Here is a 9,401-nt window from a genome sequence, read left to right on the forward strand (position 1 = left end):
ACTTTCTTCAATTAAAGCCTGAATTTTACTATAAGGAGCTCATAATCTGAGCCACAGTCAGTTCCCGTTCTTGTTTTTGCTGACTGTATAGAGCTTCTCCATCTTCGGTTGCAAAGAATATAAACAATCAGATTTCTGTATTGACCATCTTGTGATGTCCATGTGCAGAGTTGTATCCTGTGTTGTTGGAAGAGGGTGTTTGCTCTGACCAGTGCGTTCTCTTGGCAAAACTCTGTTAGCCTTTGCCCTGCTTCATTTTGTACTCCAAGGCCAAACATGCCTATTACTCCAGGTATCTCTTGACTCCCTACTTTTGCATTCCAGTCCCCTATGATGAAAAGGACATCTCTTTTTTGGTGTTAGTTCTAGAAGGTTTTGTCGGAGAAATCAATGGCAACCCACTCCAGGACTCTTGCCTGGAAAATCCCATGGATGGAGGAGCCTGGAAGGCTGCAGTCCATGGGTCACTGAGGGTCGGACACGACTGAGCGACTTCACTTTCACTTTTCACTTTCATGCATTGGAGAAGGAAATGGCAACTCACTCCAGTGTTCTTGCCTGGAGAATCCCAGGGGTGGCGGAGCCTGGTGGACTGCCATCTATGGGGTCACACAGAATTGGACATGACTGAAGTGACTTAGCAGCTAGAAGGTTTTGTAGGTCTTCACAGAACCATTCAACTTTGGCTTCTTTGACATTAGTGGTTGCGGCATAGACTTGGATTACTGTGCTATTGAATGCTTTGCCTTGGAAACGAACAGAGATCATTCTGTCATTTTTGAGACTGCCCCTAAGTACTGTGTTTGGGACTCTTGTTGACTATGAGGGCTATTCCATTTCTTCTAAAGGATTCTTGCCCACAGTAGTAGATATAATGGTCATCTGAATGAAATTCACCCATTCTGGTCCATTTTAGTTCACCAATTCCTAAAATGTTGATGTTCACTCTGGCCATCTCCTGTTTGACCACTTTCAATTTACCTTGATTTATGGACCTAACATTCCAGGTTCCTATGAAGTATTGTTCTCTACAGTTTTGGAGCTGGTACTTCTATCACCAGTCACATCTACAACTGGGCATTGTTTTTGCTTTGGCTCAGCCTCTTCATTCTTTCTGGATCTATTTCTCCACTCTTCCCCAGTTGCATTTTGGGCACCTACTAACCAGGGGAGTTCATCTTTCAGTGTCAAATCTTTTTGCCTTTTCATGGGGTTCTCAAGGCAAGAATACTGAAGTGGTTTGCCATTCCCTTCTCCAGTGGACTACATTTAGTCAGAACTCTCCACTATGACCTGTCCATCTTGGGTGGCCCTACATGGCATGGCTCATAGTTCCACTGAGTTAGGCAAGGCACCTTAGCATTATCTGCCCAGCTACAATCCAGGAGGATGGCACTGCCCATGGAGATGAGTCCAACAGGAGCAGCAGGCCTAAGAGAAAACAGGCTTAAGACCAGCAGCAACACCAGGAGCTCCTCTCTCAAAATTTAGACCAGCACATCAACCCAACCCCCTCTTTCCTCATTATGCAGACCAGCACTGATGCCAAATTCCCTCTTTTCTCCATAACTTGGACAACAGAGGGTTTATTTTCTTGGACTCCAAAATCACTGCAGATGGTGACTGTAGCCATTAAAATTAAAAGACACTTGCTCCTTGGAAGGAAAGTTATGACCAACCTAGACAGCATATTAAAAAGCACAGACATTATTTTGCCAACAAAGGTCTGTCTAGTCAAAGCTATGGTTTTTCCAGTAGTCATGCATGGGTGTGAGAGTTGGACCATAAAGGAAGTTGAGTACGGAAGAACTGATGCTTTGAACCGTGGTGTTGAAAAAGACTCTTGAGAGTCCCTTGGACTGCAAGGAGATCCAACCAGTCCATCCTAAAGGAGATCAGTCCTGAATATTCTTTGGAAGGACTGATGCTGAAGCTGAAGCTCCAATACTCTGGCCACTGATGAGCTGACTTATTAGAAAAGATCTTGATTCTGGGAAAGACTGAAGGCAGGAAGAGAAAGGAATGACAGAGGATGAAATGGTTGGATGGCATCACCAACTTGATGGACATGAGTTTGAGAAAGCTCTGGGAGCTGGTGATGGCCAGGGAGGCCTGGCGTGCTGCAGTCCATGGGGTCGCAAAGAGTCAAATACAACTGAGCGACTGAACTGAACTGGCAGTTAGGTGCATATTAATTCCAAAGTATTTCTTAATTAACAAACTAAGAAAAGCTTTTGCTTTTTAAAATGATTAACTGAACACCTGATGAGTTGCTGCATACACTGTAGCACTTACAGCTATTTACTTACAGAGCCTTGAATAGGAAACTCTTATCTTTCAAATAAAATTAGCTAGCCAGAAGATGAAAGTTCAATTGGAACCGCTAACCTTAATTTTCATTCCCTAAACAAAATTTTATCAGAAATGGTGGGGAAGGATACAGGAAAAGAGACACAAATGAGCGTCTTCTCTGAAGTGGAGGCCAGGTGTCTGCAGGCTCTTCTGCATCCTGCCACTCCCCTGGTGAGCAGGAATGTGACAGGGACACTCAGTATGCCTGTTTCCTCCTTCTGCCAGAAGAGGCAGTGCAGAGTGGCCAGAACAGCCTATCAACGTGCAAAGAATAAGTCTTTAGTCTGAATGAGGTCTCTGTCCAAACCAAGACATTCATTTGGAAGCATTTTCTCTGTTAATTCAGATTATCCCTACCACAGACACAGTTACAGCTCCCTGCTTCTTCCAAAAGCCACAGCTAGATGCAAAGTGTTACCTGAAAGCTTCTTAAAATAAATGCTTTTTGGCTGGAAAATTAGTCCATTCTCTGGTTGTTGTTGTTCAGTCACTAAGTCAAGTCTGACTCTTGCGACCCCTTGGACTGCAGCACACCAAGCGCCTCTGTCCTTCACTATCTCCAGGAGTTTGCTCAAGTTCATTTCCATTGAGTCGGTGATGCTATCTAACCATCTCACCCTCTGCTGCCGCCTTCTCCTTCTGCCTTCAAATGTTCCCAGCATCAGGGTTCAGTGAGTCGGCTCTTCAGATCAAGTGGCCAAAGTACTGGAGTTTCAGCTTTTGTATCAGTCTTTCCAATGAATATTCAAAGTTGATTTCCTTTGGGACTGACTGGTTTGATCTTGCAGTCCAAGGGACTCTCGAGAGTCCTCTCCAGCACCACAATTCAAAAGCATCAATTCTCTGGCACTCGTCTTTCTTTATGGTCCAGCCCTCACATCCGTACATGACTGCTGGAGAAACCACAGCTTTGACTTGGACCTTTGCCAGCAAAGTGATGTCTCTGCTTTTTAATATGGTGTCTTGGTTGGTCATACCTTTCTTTCCAAGGAGCAAGTGTCTTTTAATTTCATGGCTGCAGTCATTTTCGGGGGGAGCCCCAAAAAAGAAAACCTGTCACTGCTTCCACTTATTCCCCTTCTACTTGCCATGAAGGGATGGGACCAGATGCCATGATCTTAGTTTTCTGAATGTAGAGTTTCAAGCTAGCTTTTTCACTCTCCTCTTTCACCCTCATCAAAAGGCTCTTTAGTTCCTCTTCATTTTCTGCCATTAGAGTGGTATTATCTACATATCTGAGGTGGTTGCTATTTCTTCCAGCAATTTTGATTTCAGCTTATGATTCATCCAGCCCGGTATTTAGCATGAAGTATTCTGCAGAGAAGTTAAACAAGTAGGGAGACGTATACAGCCTTGTCACTTTGTACTCCTTTCTCCATTTTGACCAGTCAGTTGTTCCATGTCCGGTTCTGACTGTGGCTTCTTGACCTGCATACAGGTTTCTCAGGAGGTAGGTCAGGAGGTCTGGCACTCCCTTCTCTTTGAACGATGGATTTTCCAGTTTGTAGTGATCTACACAGTCAAGGGCTTTAGTGTAGTCAATGAAGCAGTTGCTGTTTTTCAGTCACTCAGTCGTTAAATTTTGTGACCTCATGGACTACAGCATGCCAGGGTTCCCTGTCCTCACTATCTCCCAGAGTCCACCGGAGAAGGGAATGGCAAACCACTTCAGCATTCTTACCTTGAGGATCCTATGGACAGTATGAAAAGACAATGAGGCAGAAGTAGATGTTTTTCCAGTCCTCCCTTGCTTTCTCCATGACCCATCAAATATTCGCAATTTGATCTCTGGTTCCTCTGCCTTTTCTAAACCCAGCTTGTACATCTGGAAGTTCTCAGTTCATGTACTGCTGAAGCCTAACTTGAAGGATTTTGAGCATGATACTTGCTAGCATGTGAAATGACTGCAACTGTACAGTAGCTGGAACATTCCTTGGCAATGCCCTTCTTTGGAAATGAAATGAAAATTGAGCTTTTCTAGTCCTGTACCCACTGCTGAGTTTTCTCTGAGGTACCACATATTTTCAAAGATTTAATCTGGTATGTATTTTGAAATAGCAGAAATGTTTGCAATAATCTAGTTTGTCTGAATTAAAATAAAATAATCTTCTTAAACGCCTACATACGAAGAAAAAGAGAAGAGGAGATTGAGTTTGATAATTCCTAAAAGGAAAGCTTGATTTTCTCATTTGAACTTTCGATTTGCTGGTTTCCGAGTTCAAAGAGCAAAGTAAAACTCAAGTGAAAGTTCTTTGCTAGTTTTACTCTCTATTCACACTATAACATTTTATATGGAAAACAAAAAAATAACAACCAAAGTTGTTCTCCTGCTATTTCCAAAGGACAGACACATCATACCATTTATAAAAGCTTCTGTATATAACTAAAAAATGTTCCCCTGGGAGCAAAAATGTGGGTCTGTCTACATGTCCAACCTTTCTCCCGTTAAAAACTCTTGATTATTCCAACACACAAACTCTCAAAAGTGCCCACTCCTCTCACACAATCTGGCAGGTCTGTGAGCACTGGGAGGGGAAGAGAATGAACAGAAGCAATGTCAACTATAACCTTTCAATCACAGGGATTTTCAAGTTTGATAACAACTCTCCAGGCTTTAAAAAGTTTATATTTGTCTTTATGATCCTACATTTTTTATATTGCTGGATTAATCTATAATTATGTGTGGCTTTAGTCCTTAAAAAACAGAAAATTCCCCCAAACTTTCTTTTTTGTATATATCTTTTGGAAAAAAGGATTACTTTTTAGGTCAACCTCTAGGACTCAGAGGAGCTGATGCCCTGCAGGTGCTTTGCAAAGGTGTCCATCACAAGTCTATCAGCCTCCTGCAATTCCCACTGGATTCCTGGAATGTCTGCATGGTGAAAATGAGGGGAAAGTGACAAGGAAAAAGGACAGTTAATATTAACTGTTAAAGAGGGCCACAGGCGTGGGCCATTCTGAGCTGTGAACCAGTGAGATGGGAGGGAGAAAGCAGACAGAGTCTGCCTTCTTGCACCTTTTTGAGTTTCTTTTATTTCTTAAAATGCATCAAGCTTCCCGATGATTTTATCTAATGTTATCACTAGGGAGACTAAAAAACAGACAGTGTTAAAATCAGTGGTAAGAACAGGCATGAAGCCAAGGACAGGCTGAGGACTGAGTAACTTCAGGGTTTCTCCCCTGTTTTGGCCATGACGCCACTGAGCTGTCTAAACACCATATGCTCAACTATATAAATACAGGGAGGAGTGACAGTGACCAAGCACTCCCTACAGAGGCACCCTCCAACACTGCAGATGAACGGGAGCATCCAACAGACCTGTTATCCAAACCTTGCCCATAATGAGGAACTTTGCGGGATGAAGTCATCCATTTGGTGTCATGCTTTGGCTCAGACCTCCAGTGTCCACAGCTGCACACCTGCAGGAGCCCGGGTGTGGAGAGTCAGTGGCTGTGGAGCTAAAGGCACCTTTGATTCTAAACCTCACTCCAAACAAGTGCTCCCGCCTGCCCATCAGACAGGGCTTAGAGACAGCTGCTCGTGTAGTGGCATTTGAGGGACCATCGCTCTCCCTCTGTGTCTGAAATTCAACCATCAGAGTAATCCTTTTCCAAGGAATGCCTTGCTAAATGCAAGCACTTCTGAAGAGGTAGTATTTTAAACACATATATCGGTCACTAATTCATGCTGAGACATCTGCCAGGTGCAACAGAATGCCCCTGACCAGGCCCTGCTCAGCCTGGTGGGGAGGCAGCCATGGACAATGCACACGGGCAAGTACAAACCATAATCTGCTGAAGAACGAAGAGCACACGGTGCCCTCAGAGAGGAAATTACTTCTTTTCCAGGGAGGGAGAGGAGACACTGGGTCAGTGGCCCTCTGGGGCACCTCCTTCCTCCCCAACCTCCCCACCCAACCATCCCTCTCCCACATGCAAGATGGTCCCAGTGAGTGATGGGAAATCACTTTTGATGAGGGAAGAAGGGAGGAATCTGGGGAAGTTAGTGTTTAAGGGCCTGAGGGATAAAGAGAACTGATCAGAAGGATGGCTTGGGTTGGGAAATGCATTTTGTATCCATCGACATGGATTTGATTCTTAAAGCAATGCAAGTGAAAGAAAGCGCCTGGGTAAAGAGGGGGCAAACCCACTTCTTCCAGCCCCCACCAGTGAGGCTCAAGGCTTCCAGCAGGAATTCCACTTCTAGGAGAAGTGTCAGTAAGACAAGCGAGGTCTCAACGGAGAGAAGAATGAGACAGGAAGGAGAGAGGGAAACCTCTCAAAGAGCTGAGAACGAAGTGGTGAAATGTTCCCCAAATGCAGGAAAAACAAACCGGAAGGAAGGATGAAGAAACAAAACATCAGTCCAGGAGGTCCAGCATCATCTCTGAGCAGCTCCAGTAATGGACAGTAGACATATGGGTGGGAGAAAAATGTACCAGCATGCAGAACTGAACTCTCCAAGGGCAGAGAAAAGCCACAAAAAAGATACAAGCGCCATACCAGCACTCACCTCCGTCGGCACCTACAGCGGGAGAGGAGGGTAGGTGTGGCCAAGACAGGGACTGCAGGGCTACAGCCAAGATCCTTCCCGCACTGAGGACCCGAGAAGCCCTGGCACCCTCAAGCGGAGAGTTACCCAGGGCACCATGCAGATGGCAGCTGAGGCAGTGAGAGCCCAGAAGAGCAAGCGAGGAGAGCAAAGCAGAGCAAAGCAGGGCTCGGAGAGGACAGGCTGTCCCGACAGCAGGGCTATGAGCAGAATCAGAGCCGGCGCCATGCAGAGGAGCACCCCGAGGTCCCGAGGAACAGAGCGTGTTACCCCCAGGGCAAGGCTCAACGAGGCCAGGCAGATGGCCACGAGCCATGTGACCCTGGGGCCGCACGGGGCCACCGTGTGCAGCGGCCACGTCAGACATCGGCACTCGGTGACAGCCCAGGAAGCCCCGGCCTCAGAAACAGGGCCCCTCTATCTCCTGAGGTTCCCCAGACCACCTAACAAGGCTTCAAGCAAACCCTGCAAGGATCAGGTAAATGACCCCTTACAGGACAAAAGGCAAGACCCTTCACAGATCCAAAACCTTCTAGAGTACAGTAAAATACTGAACACGAGAATAAGCAGAAACATGTGGACCCACCAGAAGGAGAAAAGTCAATAAACAGACAGGCCCAGCAATGACAGGGGTGATGGAATTAGTAGATAAGGACTTGAAAACAGGTAGTGCAAACAAGTTTAAGGATTTAAAGGAAAACATGAAGACAGGGAAGAAAGAAATGGAAGATTTTTAAAAAATGCTAAAAATACAATATCTGAAATGACAATTTCACTGGATGGGCTAGTAGCAGACTAGACACTACCGAAGAAAGGCTCTGTAAATGTGAAATCAGAGCAACAAGAGGGATCCAAGTTGAAGCACAGAGAGAAGAGGCTTAACAATCGAGCCTTGGTGCCTGAGGGGCACTGTGAGGTGTGAACCAGGCATGTGATAGGGGCCTAGAGTGACAGAGAGACACAGAAGACAGTGTTCAATGAAACGGCGCTCTCAAAGTCAGCAGGGAACAGAAACTCACAGACCCAAGGAGCTCAAGAGCTGCAAGCAGAATACACATGGAGGAAATGACTCCAAAGTTCAGCTTAAACAGGGGCTGAAAACCAGCAATCAGCAGAAAACCCTCAACAGCCAGAGAAACACTCACAACCTGCGGACCCAACAGTCAGAAGGACCACGGTCATCTCAGGAGAAACACAAGCTAGAGACAAGAGAATGACACCCTCAAAGGGCCAGACAAGAAGTATCTAAACTTCTACCTCCAGAAGAATTATATTTCTGCAGTAAAGAGCACCAGAAATGGCACACACGGCAGACATCGACTCACCAATTAACTCCTTTCCAAAACAACCAAAAGCACAGCTCACAGGCCAAATCTGGCTGGCTTGCCTTTATTCAGTCTGAAAGCTAATAATGCTTTTCATACTGCTTTAAATGATTAGAAAATTATTGAAAGAAGAATATTCTGTGACACAGACCAATGACATACAATTCAAACTGTGTGACATGGGAAAACTAGACAAAGCTTCAATGGCACAACATGCCCTTCTGGATTTGTGTCTAGGGCACCTGCCTCAACAAAGCTCATTAGCTGTTACTGACTGTGGAGCCCTCAAAGCCTAAAATGTTTATCACCTGGTCCTTCACAAAAATGTCTGCCAACAGCTTAAAGTAAAAATAAGAATCATGTGTTTATGCTTAAAACATGTGCATGATCTCAAAAGGCTACTACCACCATGTTTCCACTTACGTGACATTCTCAAATGACCAGAGGGTTGAGTTGGAGGACTGACTGCTGTTCACCAGGGGACAGGGACAGAAGGTGGCTATGAAGAGGCAGCAGATGGAGAGCCCCTGTGGCCATGGAACACGCCTGTATCTTGTATGGATAATACATGCACATCTGTATATGGATATCAGCATATCCACGCCTGTATCTTGTATGGACAATACTGCACAGAATTATACACATACACAAACAAATGGGGGTAAAAAATGCTGAGAAGTGAGTAACATCTATAGTCTGCTTCATAGTATTATTGTATTAATGTCAAGTTCCTGGCTTTGATATTATACTTTATTATATACAATGTCATTTTATAAAGGGTACATGAAATCCTATATGCTATTTTTTGCAACTCCCTTGAGTATTTAATTATTTCAAAATAAAATCTTTAAAATATACTGAATAGCAAAAATGAAGGGGGAAATGAAGTACACTGTTGTAAGGTTTTTACAGTATGCCTTACATGGTATAATACTGAAGTCAAATTCCGACAAGTTAAAGACATACATTATAAACCCTAGAGCAACTGCTAAAAAAACAAACACATAAAAACAAGTAAATCTAATAATTCAAGTCCAACAGTAAGCCAATATAAAGCAAAATACTAATAATTATTCAACTATTCCAAAAGAAGTCAGAAAAGGGGAAAATAGGGAAAAGAGGACAGAGCAAAGAGCACAATGAAGACATAAACCCGGCCACGCCAGCCAGCG

General features: G+C 44.4%; 1 protein-coding gene across 2 annotated transcripts in view; it reads right to left on the reverse strand.

The window, feature by feature from the left end:
- The window catches only part of FAM120B (family with sequence similarity 120B), a 68,187-nt gene that overhangs the window by 35,291 nt on the left and 23,495 nt on the right, over nt 1-9,401 (reverse strand). The window lies entirely within an intron of this gene.

The sequence above is a fragment of the Bison bison genome, unplaced genomic scaffold, assembly GCF_000754665.1.
Source record: "Bison bison bison isolate TAMUID 2011002044 unplaced genomic scaffold, Bison_UMD1.0 scf7180017864269, whole genome shotgun sequence".
Taxonomy (NCBI): Eukaryota; Metazoa; Chordata; class Mammalia; order Artiodactyla; family Bovidae; genus Bison; species Bison bison.